Here is a 16,944-nt window from a genome sequence, read left to right on the forward strand (position 1 = left end):
ATATCACCTCATGGCAGTCAGAATGGCTAAAATGAACAAGTCAGGAAATGACAGATGCTGGAGAGGATGTGGAGAAAGGGGAACCCTCCTCCACTGTTGGTGGGAATGCAAGCTGGTGCAACCACTCTGGAAAACAGCATGGAGGTTCCTCAAAATGTTGAAAATAGAACTACCCTATGACCCAGCAATTGCACTACTGGGTATTTACCCTAAAGATACAAACATAGTGATCCGAAGGGGCACGTGTACCCGAATGTTTATAGCAGCAATGTCTACAATAGCCAGACTATGGAAAGAACCTAGATGTCCATCAACAGATGAATGGATAAAGAAGAGGTGGTATATATACACAATGGAATACTATGCAGCCATCAAAAGAAATGAAATCTTGCCATTTGCGACGACGTGGATGGAACTAGAGCGTATCATGCTTAGTGAAATAAGTCAATCGGAGAAAGACAACTATCATATGATCTCCCTGATATGAGGACATGGAGAAGCAACATGGGGGGGTAGGAGATAGGAGAAGAATAAATGAAACAAGATGGGATTGGGAGGGAGACAAACCATAAATGACTCTTAATCTCACAAAACAAACTGGGGGTTGCTGCGGGGAGGTGGGATTGGGGGAGGGGGAGCGGGCTATGGACATTGGGGAGGGGAAGCGAACCATAAGAGACTATGGACTCTGAAAAACAACCTGAGGGTTTTGAAGGGTCAGGGGTGGGAGGTTGGGGCAACCTGAGGGTTTTGAAGGGTCACGGGTGGGATGTTGGGGGAACAGGTGGTGGGTAATGGAGAGGGCACGTTTTGCATGGAGCACTGGGTGTTGTGCAAAAAGAATGAATACTGTTACGCTGAAAAAATAAATAAAATGAAACTCAAAAAAAATAAAAAATAAAAAAAAAATAAAAACAAAAACAAAAAAACAAAAAAAAAAACACTGGGAAATTGATTGGGATTAATTCATCTAGTGATCAAAAGAGAAAAAAAAAGTGAAGGCTAAGGGAAATTGAGCAACCTTACATTCTCTAAAATGTGCCCTGTGTGTAACGATTTTGACTAAACTCTGATTTTGACTAAACTCTGATCATACAGGACTTACTCTCTGAAAGTTACTGTAATAAGATAATTTGTTTTCCCCTCATCGAAGGAAGAAAATAGAAGTGGCGTACGGTCTTGAAATTTCATTTGGCTGAGAAAATGCTATGGAGGCAATAAAAGCATGTAGTAATAATCACTTTCTTTTTCCTTAAAGGATTTTCATGGAATCTCGGGATATGATCTGTTCTGATGTGTTTCAGTTTAAACTATGAAGACGGGAAACCAATGTGTAGAAACAGATTTTATACTTTCTGGTCTATATATTTATCTTACAAATGAAAATTGTTACAGCCACTTTGGAAAAAATGTTGCCCAATTCTAAACCCATGATCTTTTTCATATCCCACAAACCAGCAATTCCAGTAATATACATATGCCCTGTATAAGTTATTGTCTATGGGAAGCAGGGGTCATATACATAAATATCCATAAATACACCATACATAATAGCACAAAACTGAAAGTTATCCATCTTAAGTCAATCAAAATATAAACAGATATGTGATAAAATTATAAAACAGAATTTTATCTGAGTAAGAATATATATTTATATATATTACATATAATATAATTAATATATAATATATAATATATATTATAATATATTATATTTATATATATAAATATATATTTATATATAATATATATTATATATACAATAAAATAAAATATATAAAATATATATAGTAAAATAATGTCAAATGAAGAGAGGCTCTGAAAAATGTGATGTAACACATAAGATGGTTTTTATAGAGTTCAAAGCTCCCATGGATGATAAGCATTCCATAGTTGTCCATGAATATATATTTGGTAATACTATAAGATAACAAGACAATCGTAGTCTAGAAACTCAGAGCAATGGAGGAAACAAAAAGACAGAGTAGACATTCTGAAGAGATCTAACAATTTCTTTTTTTTTTGACATTTTAACTTTATTTTATTTTTTCAGTGTTCCAAGATTCATTGTTTATGCATCACACCCAGTGCTCCATGCAATGCATGCCCTCCTTAAAACCCACCACCAGGCTCACTCCCCTCACCTCAAAAACCCTCAGTTTGTTTCTCAGGGTCCACAGTCTCTCATGGTTCATCTCCCCCTCTGATTTCACCCAACTCCCTTCTCCTCTCCTTCTCCCAATGTCCTCCATGTTATTCATTATGCTCCACAATTTCTAAAACATTTAACAATGTTTTAATTATTGGATTGGTGGTTGACTTACAGATGCATAGTATATTCTAAACAAATAAGCTACATTAAGAAAAATATTTATGGGCCAAATACAGTAACTTATCTTGAACCAAGAATGAGTGGTCCTAACAAAATTTAAATTCTTATAGAATTTATTAATAGCAAACACACAGTTGATATCAATGTGTCTCTAAAGTATTTCACAAAAATATGTATTTAAATTTAGCATCAAACCATTACTTTCCCAACCCTTAAGCACCAAGAAGTTTCAATATTTTGATTAGAATATTTGATATTAATACAACTGTTTATTTTTTTATTAAACATATATCTTACCTATGACCAAACAGTTTTATGCCTAGGAATACAATAAAATAATTGAGTGAATGTTTCCCAAAGAATATTTTTGTGTAGAGAGGGATATAACATTTTTATTCATAATAGATGAAAATATCAAATGATCCTATGAAGGCAATCATAATATATTTGTACAATGGAGTTCAACTCAGCAATAAAAACAATAGCATTATTCCTTGTATTACCAAGGTATATATATATATAGCTTCTGTTAACATTGAAAAAAAAAAAAAAAAGAACCTGGAAGCTCCAGAGAAGTTGTTGTTTGATTATATTAGTAAGGGTTTCCATTTAATGTTGATGGGAGTCAGAATAATGACCACTGCATAGTTGAGGTGCTAGTAGTGAAGGAGCACTAAGGAAGTGGGTGATGGAAATGTTGTTCCTGTGTTTTTCCTCAATGGTGATAATAATGATTTCTTACTTCCAGTTGTTTATTACAGTCTCTTAGCCCGATTATCTGCTATACTTTTTTTTTTAACATTTTATTTTTAAGTAATCTCTAAACCCAACCCGGGGCTAGAATTCACAATCCCAAGATGAGAGGTTTCATGCTCTACTGACTGAGCCAGTCAGGTTCCCCTCAATTCTCTGCTTTTCTAATTACCTCACACTGCACATCATAATCTCACCATAAGTCTCAAATGTCTGCTTTCCACTATTTCCAGAGACTGGCCAGTTCTTGCTACTCTACCATTACCACTTTTATCCAAGGCAGTATCTTTTAACAACTGTGCTCCTGTAATGGAAACACAATTGTGATTTTCAGTTTTCTGTAGAACCACACCAATGCCTGCCAATTTTCTTGGATTAAAGCCCAAATGCTTACCATGGTCAACCTAACATTTTAAATCCTCCATTATCGTCATTCATTTCTACAATTTCTGTCTTTTTTCCATTAGCTTTGATGTTATACTTTGATTTTCATTTACTTGCCATGCTTGTTTACTCTTTAAGACATTTTCATTGGCTTCCTCCTATGCCTAGAGCATTCCTAATGAGAAATCTGTATGAATTATTAACTCATTTCCATTCAATTTTTGACCAACTATCATTCTCTTGGTTGTCCCTACATTGGACTATTATATATAAAACCAGAAAATTCTCTCACTTTCTCTAAGCCAATTTTTAACTTTTTTTTTTTTGCCCCTAATAGTTACTACTGGTTGGTGTACTCCAGATTTTTCAAGTCTGTTTTGTTTTATCTTATTTTATCCTATCTTACTTTATGTTGTTTTATTTTATTTTGTTTTATTTTATTTTATTTTATTTTATTATGTCCCCCTGCAATGGAATGAAATCTTAATGAGATCAGAGCATTCTGTCAGTTTTTATCATTGTTTACTGCCACATCACCAGTGTCTATACTAGCACAACAGACATAACCGTACATCACTTTTGAATGAATGTAGACATGAGTGAACTACTTACAGTGACATATATTACAGTTTCCTTATTATACTTTTAATATCACGTGCTTGAGTATAGTATATTTCCTACTCACTACATTCAGACATTAAGGAGGACATTACAAAATACATGATTCAAGATGCAAACATTGAGTTAACAGTTGAAATGTATTCCCAGAAGCCAAATACTGTTGACAATAACACCATTTTTTCGAGGTTTCAATTTGGAAAAGCATGTAGCTTCAATAACTATGATTAAGCCATCCTGAAATGAGCAAGAATCAATATATTTATCAATTTATTGCATAAATATCCTTTAGATTAACATATTCCAAACAGTATTCTAGGTAAAGGGATCTATATTGGTCAATCTCAATCAATAAGGGGTTCCTAAAGTGACATATCCTGTACAAATATCAATTATGCCAACAGTCTTTTCAGGGCACCAGTAACCTCTTTATTTCTCAGGCTGTAGATGAATGGATTCAGAAGAGGTGTGATGATGGTGTAAAACACTGCCACTGCCTTATCCTGTTCTGGAGAATGCAAGGAGTGTGGCCTTGCATAGGTGGAGAGGGTAGTCATATAAAATAGGCTTGCCACAATTAGGTGAGAGGAACAAGTGGAGATAGCTTTTGTCTGTCCTTTACCTGAGCTCACCTGGAACACCACAGTAAGTATACGGACATAGGAAGCTAGAATGGCCATGAATGGTAGCAGCAGAATGATAAACCCACTTAGGAGGATTGTATGCTCATACTGGGAAGTATCCTGACACACCAGTGGTACCAGAGATGGAACTTCACAGAAAAGGTGGTTAACAATTCGAGACCTACAAAATGGAAGTTGAAAAGCATACAATGTATGCACTAAAGCATTGATAGAGCTACTGCCCCATGTGCATGTGACCATGAACCAACAGATATTCTTGCTCATAAGTACAGGATAGTGTAAAGGGTGACAGATGGCTACATATCAATCATAGGACATGAAACCAAGGAGAAGGGCTTCAGTTCCAACAAGTGTCAAGAATACAAATGCTTGAATTTCACAACCTAAAAATGTAATGGTCTTACTCTTTGTCAGGAAGTCAGTGGTCATCTTGGGCACGGTGGTGGAGATGTACATCATGTCAATAAAGGAGAGCTGACTGAGTAGGACATTGGAGTGTGGAGTATGATGTCCAACTGAATGAGAAGGACCAGTATGATATTCCCCACCAGAGCCACTGAAAAGAGGGTTACAATGGCAACAAAGAGGAAAGTGTCCATTTGACCATATTGGAAAAGACCAGAAAGTATAAAATCTGTTTCTACACATTGGTTTCCCGTCTTCATAGTTTAAACTGAAACACATCAGAACAGATCATATCCCGAGATTCCATGAAAATCCTTTAAGGAAAAAGAAAGTGATTATTACTACATGCTTTTATTGCCTCCATAGCATTTTCTCAGCCAAATGAAATTTCAAGACCGTACGCCACTTCTATTTTCTTCCTTAGATGAGGGGAAAACAAATTATCTTATTACAGTAACTTTCAGAGAGTAAGTCCTGTATGATCAGAGTTTAGTCAAAATCAGAGTTTAGTCAAAATCGTTACACACAGGGCACATTTTAGAGAATGTAAGGTTGCTCAATTTCCCTTAGCCTTCACTTTTTTTTTCTCTTTTGATCACTAGATGAATTAATCCCAATCAATTTCCCAGTGTTTTTATGGGCATCCTAAAAGTAATTTAAATTTCTGTCCAGTTTGAAAAATACATGTTTCCTCGTCTTACTTTCTTTTGGAAAAGTACAGAATGCTTAGGCCATTTGTTAAGCATAAAAAGAGTTCTTTATTCCAGCTTCCTTCCATCTCTGAATCCAAGGATAATACTGTGGTATGCACGTGAACCATTGAATGCTGTAAGAAGTTCTCCACAATGTTAAATCACTCAACTTTAGTCTATAACAGCAGTAATAAAGTATGAATACAAAACATTTCAATAATTACAGAATACTTAGGCCTTTGTAAAACATATACATATTTTCTAATCAGGTTTTTTGCCAGTTCTGTTTCCAAAAAATAATACTATGCTAAATACTAAAAACATTGAATGCTGTAAAAACATTTCCATAAATATGAAGAAGTTAATTTTAAGCTATGCAACATTTAATGTGTTATACATCAAGAAAATATTTCTCCTGATAGATGAGGAATGTGTGCCAAAGTTGGAGTTGCAATTAGAGGCACGTAAAATATATCATGCATCTTCTTTCCCCAAAAGAAAAAAAAAACATTACTCCCAGAATCCTACTACAACTTCCAGGATAAATTTCTACATACAGTTAAAATTCCTAATGAGTGGCTCAATTCCCTTTAATAAAAAGTAAACATTGAGGAATGACAGCTTGTATGATATTATGTTCACTAATTTAAAACTTACAATTCTCAATCCTAAATAAATATAATTACAATATACCACTGGTGTATTAAGCAATGGCTTGGAAATCCAATATGAGCAAAGTAATTACGGATAGCACTATCTTAAACACTTCTAAGAACAATACTATATTAAGTATGTGTAATCCAAAACCAGAAATTTTGGTAAGAAAGAAGTACCAATATTAAAATTTAGAATCATCATGGAAGATTTAAGAACAAATTAAATAGGAGATCCATAAACTGAAAGTTGAACACTTACACCAAAACAAATTTAACTAATAAGCAATTATATTTGTAGTTATTTTCATCATAATAAAACCTCTTCTAATTTTTATCACAGCTGACACATATTCCCACATTATCATCCCCCAACTTCCCCTGAATTTTAAATTCTACTTTATTAAAATATTTAATATCCATTTTTTAATTCAAAAGTGTCAGATAATCATATCCACAGATAGAAAATAAAGAAATGAGTAGGAATGAAAGCCTAACGTATAGAAACTATGTCATCTCCTTAAATATTATTAGGCAGTGAGAAGGTAAATATCAAAATGAAAGTATTAATAATAACCAGGATTCATCTGAAAACATAGAACTTATAAAACACTTTATTGTATTCACAGACCTGTACCCCTGGGATAAAAATACATTATATGTTTATTAAAAAAAAAATTTGGAAGGGGAGGCGAACCATAAGAGACTATGGACTCTGAAAAACAACCTGAGGGTTTTGAAGGGTCAGGGGTGGGAGGTTGGGGGAACAGGTGGTGGGTAATGGGGAGGGCACGTTTTGCATGGAGCAATGGGTGTTGTGCAAAAAGAATGAATACTGTTACGCTGAAAAAATAAATAAAATGGAAAAAAAAATTTAGTGACTCTTACTTTCCTATAAAATGACTTAGTTGTGAAAAGGCTTTCTCCCCAAAGAAAATGTCAGCAATAAATCACACCTGCTTGTCCTCAGAGGGGACAAAAAGGAATTATGTAATTCAGATCTCAGCTTTTAAATAAAGTTTGAATCCCATAAGTCATCAACACTTACATCAAGGTTAGTCATTGCTGGAAATAACTTAAGACTATCATGGGACAAAACTATAATTTCAGAATCCTGAAATGGACAGTCTTTGGTGCTTTCTTTAAGAAAAAAAAAATACAACGTTCAGTTAAGATAGGATCTTTGGAAGGGTCTGTACAAGCCAACGTCCCTAAAGCTGATGTCTTTACTACCTTTAAGATCATTCCTGGAGTCCACAGTCTCTCATGGTTCCTATCCCCCTCCAAAAGACAAACTCAGAGTGTTAGAAGGGAGGAGGGTGGGAGGGTGGGTGAGTCTAGTGGTGGCTATTAAGGAGGGCACATATTGGGGGCGCCTGGGTGGCTCAGCAGGTTAAAGCCTCTGCCTTCAGCTCAGGTCATGATCCCAGGGTCCTGGGATCGAGCCCCGCATCGGGCTCTCTGCTTGGCTGGGAGCCTGCTTCCTCCTCTCTCTCTCTCTGCCTGCCTCTCTGCCTACTTGTAATCTCTGTCTGTCAAATAAATAAATCTAAAAAAAAAAAAAAAAGGAGGGCACATATTGCATGGAGCAATAGGTGCTATACACAAACAATGACTCATTGAACACTACATCGGAAACTGATGATGTGGGGCACCTGGTGCTCACTGGGTTAAACCTCTGCCTTAGGCTCAAGTGATGATCTCAGGGTCCTGGGATTAAGCCCTGCATTGAGCTCTCTGCTAAGCAGGGAGGCTGCTTCCCCCTCCCCCTCTGCTTGCTCTCTGCCTACTTGTGATCTCTCTCTCTCTCTCTCTGTCCGTCAAACAAATAAATAAAGTCTTAAAAAAAAAAAGACTAATGATGTATTGTATGGTGACTAACATAACACAATAAAAAAGATAATTCAACATCTAAATTTAGATCAAATACTTTTAGTAATGATGGTATTTGTTTTTTTTTTATTTGAACTTGATATTGTTCACAAAAACTATTTTAAATGTATTATAAGTAACAAATGTAAACTACTTAGGATTGTTATGAAAAGCTCAGAGTCTGGCTCAAAAGAAAACAAAACAAAACAGACAAAACAAAACCTTCCCGTGTTATAAAAATGGGTGTGTGTCCTCCGTTTTCCAACATTTAGCAAGAGAGTCAAAGTGGAATGTGCTGATGGAATGGGACTAAGGAAGAATGGCTTACCAACATAAATAGGATAATCAGAATTGTTTGTTTTCTTTTTTTCTGAGGTTTGCTCCCACTTTTCTATTGTGAATGGTGATGGTACATAGAGCTGAGGATGATTTTGGATAATTAAATTAATAAGTGTAGGCAAGCAATTCACAATATTGCCTGGCACAGAACACCCAAAAAATACTTCTTTTTGATATTTGCAAATGACAGTACAGACAAAAGGTTGATATCCAGGATCTATAAAGAACTTCTCAAACTCAACACACACAAAACAGATAATCATATCGAAAAATGGGCAGAAGATATGAACAGACACTTCTCCAATGAAGACATACAAATGACTATCAGACACGTGAAAAAATGTTCATCATCACTAGCCATCAGGGAGATTCAAATTAAAACCACATTGAGATACCACCTGACACCAGTTAGAATGGCCAAAATTAGCAAGACAGGAAACAACGTGTGTTGGAGAGGATGTGGAGAAAGGGGAACCCTCTTCCACTGTTTGTGGGAATGCAAGTTAGTGCAGCCACTTTGGAGAACAGTGTGGAGACTCCTGAAGAAATTAAGAATAGAGCTTCCCTATGACCCTGCAATTGCACTGATGGGTATTTACCCCAAAGGTACAGATGTAGTGAAAAGAAGGGCCATCTGTACCCCGATGTTTATTGCAGCAATGGCTACGGTCGCCAAACTGTGGAAAGAACCAAGATGCCCTTCAACGGATGAATGGATAAGGAAGATGTGGTACATATACACGATGGAGTATTATGCCTCCATCAGAAAGGATGAATACCCAGCTTTTGTAGCAACATGGACGGGACTGGAGGAGATTATGCTGAGCGAAGTAAGTCAAGCAGAGAGAGTCAAGTATCATATGGTTTCACTTATTTGTGGAGCATAACAAATAACACGGAGGACATGGGGAGATGGAGAGGAGAGGGAGTTGAGGGAAACTGGAAGGGGAGATGAACCATGAGAGACTATGGACTCTGAAAAACAACCAGAGGGTTTTGAAGGGGCGGGGGGAGGGGTGGGAGGTTGAGGAACCAGGTGGTGGGTAATAGCGAGGGCACGTACTGCATGGAGCACTGGGTGTTATGCCAAAACAATGAACACTGTTATGCTGTAAATAAACAAATAAAAAAATTTAAAAAATACTTCTTTTTGGTGTTGTTTTTACTGTTATTATTCTCTTTTCCTGATTACCCTTCTGCATAAATGAAGGTGGATTCGGAACGGAGGCATGCCCTTCATTGCTCAAACCCTTCAATAGTTGTCGTAGTGCAACCCAGTTCTATTTTATTTAAGATTTTATTCATTTATTTATGAGAGAGTGAGAGCGAGCATGAGGGGTGGGTGTGGAGAGCAGAGGGGGAGGGAGAAGCTGACTCCCCACTGAGCAGAGAGCCAGACTTGGGGATCAATGCCAGGGTCTTGGGATCATGGCCTGACCCGAAAGCAGGCATTTAACTTACTGAGCTGCCCCGGTCCTGGTGAAATACAATTTATGTGTCTGTGGATCTAGTGGGAAAATTGCTTTCAAGGTTAGATCTGTTTTTTTTTTTTTTTCTTCCCACTCTCAGACATGGCATGGTGATGGCAAAGAACTATCATTCACAGTAAAAAACTCTGAGCCATCAAATAAGTGTTTAGCCTACTGATTCCACTGAAATGAGTTAGAAGATAATTGCAGTGCCTTGATCCATGTATTCATGTTTACAAGTAAAACCTTCCAGTAGTCTCAGAAACTATATTTTAATGAAAGTGTTTTATATCAATGATTATGCAGACTGAATTATATGTATTTTTTCTTATATGCCCGTGTATTTTACTTCAGATAGTTCTGACCTGCCTGAGTCGTGCAGATATTATGTAAAGGATTTCTGGAAATATCATATAGATGTACACATTTGAGATTTATTTGGCATTACATTGACTTTGAATCATCCCAGAGCTATCAGGACAAAGGCACTGGGGAATGAATACATTAATGAATAATAAATAAATAAACAAAGTGTGTTTGATCCAAATCAGAACCTTTAGAAAGTGTAAAGTTTCAATATTAATATTAGATACATCATAAAATATTTGAGAACGAAATATGAGATCCATAAACGGAAAATTAAAAGTTCATAACTAAACATCTTTATCAAACATAGAAGCATATTTGTAGTTAATATCATTATAACTTCTGATCTTTATCTCTCCTGACATGTATTTCCATACCGTTCTCCAATGTTCCCTGAATATTAAATTCTACTTTATTAAAATATTTAATGTCCATTTGTTTAATTAAAATTCTCAGATAAATCATGTCAGCAGATAGAAACTAAAGAAATGAGTAAGAATTAAAGCCAAGCATATAGAAACTCTGCTCCCTACTTCATAATACTAGGCAGTGATAAAGTAAATATCAGAATGATATTATTAATAAAAACCAGGACTTGTTTGAAACCATACAACTTACTTAATACTTTATTGTAATAGAACTGCATAAAATTCTCACCATGTATTTTTATTTTCTGAAATCCTTTACCTATATTACACACATTTATCATTTCAAAAATATTTTGGGGTAAAAATTAGTGATAACCATAATGTAAAATATTAAGATTTAAATAAGAAATAATATACATGTTCACTAGCCCAATTAAGAACACAAGGTTATTCCAAGGTTATGCTTTTTTAAGAAGGAGGTATATATTGCTATCAAACTCAGATCCTATAACACTATGGCAAGATGACTTCCACACCCATTGTCCTTGTAAACCTGTGATGATTCAAATTTAATATGACCAAAAAAATCTCAAATACTTACACCCATGCTCTTTTTATAGATCATTTAAGAAATATGTTAATTGTGGGGCACCTGGGTGGCTCAGTGGGTTAAAGCCTCTGCCTTTCACTCAGGTCATGATCCCAGGGTCCTGGGATTGAGCCCCGCATTGGGCTCTCTGCTTGGCAGGGAGCCTGCTTCCTCCTCTCTCTCTCTCTCTGCCTGCCTCTCTCCCTACTTGTGATCTCTATCTGTCAAATAAATAAATAAAATCTTTAAAAAAAAAGAAATATATTAATTGTAAAGCTATCTCTGAAATAGTCCCAACTGAGTTATGCACAAATCAGAAGCATAAGAGAATTCAATCTACATAATCATCAAAATGAAATGTATTTCCTTAAATAATATGTTTGAGACTAATCCCATGTTTTCTTTTTTAAATGTAAGTTGAATTAAACTCATGAAGTCACTATAATTTCTTTTGACCTCAGAGGACTCAGCAGACTAAGCAACCATTTGAAGTGTGTGTTTTAGACTGTGAAGAATTCTTTCACCAAGTCATGCCTATGAAACTAAAGAAAAAGATATTCACATAAAATATTCTTTTCTTCTAGATGATGAGACATATCAATTGTCATTAATTTTTTAAATTTTTTATTTATTTCTTATTTTTTATAAACATATAATGTATTTTTATCCCCAGGGGTACAGGTCTGTGGATCGCCAGGTTTGCACACTTCACAGCACTCACCACAGAACATACCCTCCCCAATGTCAATGACCCCACTCCCCCTATCCCAACACCCCCTCCCCCCAGAAACCCTCAGTTTGTTTTGTGAGATTAAGAGTCACTGATGATTTGTCTCCCTCCCAATCCCATTGAGTGCCATTTATTCTTCTCCTATCTCCCTAACCCCCCATGTTGCATCTCCATGTCCTCATATCAGGGAGATCATATGATGGTTGTCTTTCTCTGATTGACTTATTTCACTAAGCATGATACCCTCTAGTTCCATCCACGTAATTGCAAATGGCAAAATTTCATTTCTTTTGATGACTGCATAGTATTCCATTGTGTATATATACCACCTCTTCTTTATCCATTCATCTGTTGATGGACATCTAGGTTCTTTCCATAGTTTAGCTATTATCGACATTGCTGCTATAAACATTCGGGTGCACGTGCCCCTTCGGATCACTACGTTTGTATCTTTAGGGTAAATACCCAGTAGTGCAATTGCTGGGTCATAGGGTAGTTCTATTTTCAATATTTTGAGGAACCTCCATGCTGTTTTCCAGAGTGGTTGCACCAGCTTGCATTCCCACCAACAGTGGAGGAGGGTTCCCCTTTCTCCGCATCCTCGCCAGCATCTGTCATTTCCTGACTTGTTCATTTTAGCCATTCTGACTGGTGTGAGGTGATATCTCATTGTGGTTTTGATTTCTATTTCCCTGATGCCGAGTGATGTGGAGCACTTTTTCATGTGTCTATTGGCCATCTGGATGTCTTCTTTGCAGAAATGTCTGTTCATGTCCTCTGCCCATTTCTTGATTGGATTGTTTGTTCTTTGGGTGTTCAGTTTACTAAGTTCCTTATAGAATTTGGATACTAGTCCTTTATCTGATATGTCGTTTGCAAATATCTTCTCCCATTCTGTCAGTTGTCTTTGGTTTTGTTAACTGTTTCCTTTGCTGTGCAAAAGCTTTTGATCTTGATGAAATCCCAATAGTTCATTTTTGCCCTTGCTTCCCTTGCCTTTGCCGTTGTTCCTAGGAAGATGTTGCTGCGGCTGAGGTCGAAGAGGTTGCTGCCTGCATTCTCCTCAAGGATTTGGATGGATTCCTTTCTCACATTGAGGTCCTTCATCCATTTGGAGTCTATTTTCGTGTGTGGTGTAAGGAAATGGTCCAATTTCATTTTTCTGCATGTGGCTGTCCAATTTTCCCAGCACCATTTATTGAAGAGGCTGTCTTTTTTCCATTGGACATTCTTTCCTGCTTTGTCGAAGATTAGTTGACCCTAGAGTTGAGGGTCGATTTCTGGGCTCTCTATTCTGTTCCATTGATCTATATGTCTGTTTTTGTGCCAGTACCATGCTGTCTTGATGATGACAGCTTTGTAATAGAGCTTGAAGTCCGGAATTGTGATGCCACCAACTTTGGCTTTCTTTTTCAATATTCCTTTGGCTATTTGAGGTCTTTTCTGGTTCCATATAAATTTGAGGATTATTTGTTCCATTTCTTTGGAAAAAATGGATGGTATTTTGATAGGGATTGCCTTAAATGTGCAGATTGCTTTAGGTAGCATGGACATTTTCACAATATTTATTCTTCCAATCCAGGATCATGGAACATTTTTCCATTTCTTTGTGTCTTCCTCAATTTCTTTCATGAGTACTTTATAGTTTTCTGCATATAGATTCTTAGCCTCTTTGGTTAGGTTTATTCCTAGGTATCTTATAGCTGTTAGAACTTGTACAGGAATTCAGTAAAGTGTCAGGATATTAAATCAATGCACAGAAACCAGTTGCATTTCTGTACACCAACAAAAAGACAGAAGAAAGAGAAATTAAGGAGTCAATCCCATTTACAATTGCACCCAGAACTAAAAGTTCATTTCTTAAATTTCAAAATACTTTAAGTAGATTTTGTAGGGTTTCTTTTATGTGTCATGTTAAGAAAAGATGACTCCCCTTTTCAGAAAATAATAAAACAAAAATATCTATATTTTTCTAGTACTTTTATGATTTCAGAGTGAAAATTTTGAAGTTTAACCTATTTGAAGTTAATTTGGGAATTTGGTGTTAATTGTAGAATCTGAATTTTTTTTATTCCAGATTGACTCACCAATTTTCCTGGTTATGCTTTTCAATAACACACTGTTATCATCATTTTTTTGTGTAGCCTTCCCTTCTTTTGTGTTAAATTCATTTGTGTTATCTTCAGGGCTTTGAATTCTGATCCTCTGTACTGTTTGTTTATTTATTACATGAGAACTATACTCTTCACTTATAACAGCATTTTACAATATATTCTGCTAACTAACAGTAAGTTCATGTTGCTGATTTCTCTCTTATATTACTTGGAATAATCCACAAGCAATAAACAAAGTTCTTGCTCCTTAACAATATGGATATTAAACCAGAAAAATCTAGGGTGAATGTTATTCTATAGAATAAATAACTCAGCTTCTTTAACAGATAATACTATTTTTAAATGAGGAGGATAATGTATATACTAAAAGAGACTTAAAATGTATTAAATTAACTAGATGCATTTCTTCTGGATTATGATTTGTACATATATGTACACGAATCATTGAACTTTTAGCATTGAGTATTTTATTAAATTAAGAAATTGTCGTTAAATGTTTAAGACTATATTATGGAATAATACACATATTGAAAGAGGCCTACATTTTAAAGAAAGAAGAAAAGAAAGAAAGAGAGAAAGCAAGCAAGCAAACTCATATTGTTAGAGACAGGTATTCAAGGATGTGATGTAGCAGATTTTAAAAATGTGCACTGGGTAGTGGGTTAAGGGTGCATATTAGAACATGATAATTATTCATGGAAATGTGTTATTTGTGTATGTAGCTTCATCATGATATCCCTGCACTTCAAATTCAAATGAATACCCCCAAAAGGACCCTAGAAAAATTATAATTTGAATTAGAATTCCACAACTTTTATGGAGTCCATTGGAATGGAGTTACAATTGTATGTTCTATCCTATACTCTATAATCGTCCTTAACTTGTAGAAACATAATACATTTACTTACCTCCTCCTTCACAAAGTTCCAGGGAAAAATTGACCATATATAAATACTACAAATTTCTTGACGAATTTATGTTCAAGACGTGTAAGTTTTGGTACATTTGTAACCATAAAGTAGAATTTCTAACTCTCTAGGGTCTGTCATTTTTCTATATTAATTGGGTGTCTCCTACACTTTCTAATCATTCTTACGGTTTCCCAGTAAAATCCAACTATATTCTAGATAATTTATATCATACACAATGATTGATTTTGCTTGTTTTGGAAAAGCTAATATTTTTGTTCATTTGTTTTCAGAGATAATTACTACCCCTATGCATGGTCGCTGCTTCTAGGATAATGTTGAGATAAATGCATGTTACCTTTTGGGCTTCTGGGTGGCTTATTCAGTTAGGCGGCTGCCTTTGGCTCACGTCATGATCCCAGGATCCTGGAATTGAGCCTGCACTGGACTCCCTGCTCAGTGGAGGACCTGCTTCTCCCTCTCCTTCTGCCTGTCACTCTGTTTACTTATGCTCTCTATCTCTCTGTCTAATCAATAAATAAAATCTTTTTAAAAATGCATGTTATCTGGTATTTAATGCCCTGATACTATTAAGTGTTTTATTTTTTCGTACAATATAACTATGGCTTTTACTATACTATAGACTCTTTTTGGACTGCAATACAAAAAATGTGTGTGTGTGTGTGTGTGTGTGTGTGTGTTGCTTTTAGTTTTCTTTTTTTTAAGATTTTATTTATTTATTTGACAGAGAGAGGTCACAAGTAGACAGAGAGGCAGGCAGAGAGAGAGACAGGGAAGCAGGCTCCCTGCTGAGCAGAGAGCCTGATGCCGGACTCGATCCCAGGACCCTGAGATCATGACCTGAGCCGAAGGCAGCGGCTTAACCCACTGAGCCACCCAGGCGCCCTGCTTTTAGTTTTCTATGGGAATTTGTATTCCTGTTTAACAAAAATTTTATCCCCATTTGTGTGATGTCATAGTTTTTCTCTAATTTAAAAACATTATTGACTCTTCTCTTTCTCTAACATATTTTTTTAATTTAAATTCAATTAGCCAACATACACTACATTATTAGGTTTTGATATAATATTCAATGATTCATTAGTTGCAAATGACATCCAGGGCTTATCACACCATGTGCCTGCATTAATGCCCATCACAATATTACCCAATCCCCTACCTTCCCCTCTATCTCCAAATCTCGATTTGTTTCCCAGAGTCAAGAGTTTTTCATGGTTTGTCCATTCAGTTTTCCCTCCTTTCCTGTATTGTCTTCAGAACTATACCTTATATTCCACATATGAGTGAAAGTGTATAATAATTTTCTTTCTCTGGTTAACTTATTTCACTTAGTATAATACTCTCATTTCATCCACGTCAATGTCAATGGTAGGAATTCATTCTTTCTGATGACTGAGTAATATATATACACTGTATATATATATACACTGTATATATGACCCACATCTTACCTTATATCTAATTTGCCAGCATAGCTGTTCACTGTATCTTTAGAAAAGGTTCCATACATTCACTTCTTAGCATCTCCCCTGCAGATTCTTAGACTCAGACACCATTGTCCCTTGCCTTGGTACCGAGGCATATATTACTGAGTAATATATATACACTGTATATATATATACACTGTATATATGACCCACATCTTACCTTATATCTAATTTGCCAGCATAGCTGTTCACTGCATCTT

General features: G+C 35.8%; 1 pseudogene; it reads right to left on the minus strand.

Annotated features, from left to right (window-relative positions):
- Positions 1–4,479: 4,479 nt before the first annotated feature.
- LOC123936079 lies at positions 4,480–5,396 on the minus strand (annotated as a pseudogene).
- Positions 5,397–16,944: the final 11,548 nt, after the last annotated feature.

The sequence above is a fragment of the Meles meles genome, unplaced genomic scaffold (assembly GCF_922984935.1).
Source record: "Meles meles unplaced genomic scaffold, mMelMel3.1 paternal haplotype, whole genome shotgun sequence".
Taxonomy (NCBI): domain Eukaryota; kingdom Metazoa; phylum Chordata; class Mammalia; order Carnivora; family Mustelidae; genus Meles; species Meles meles.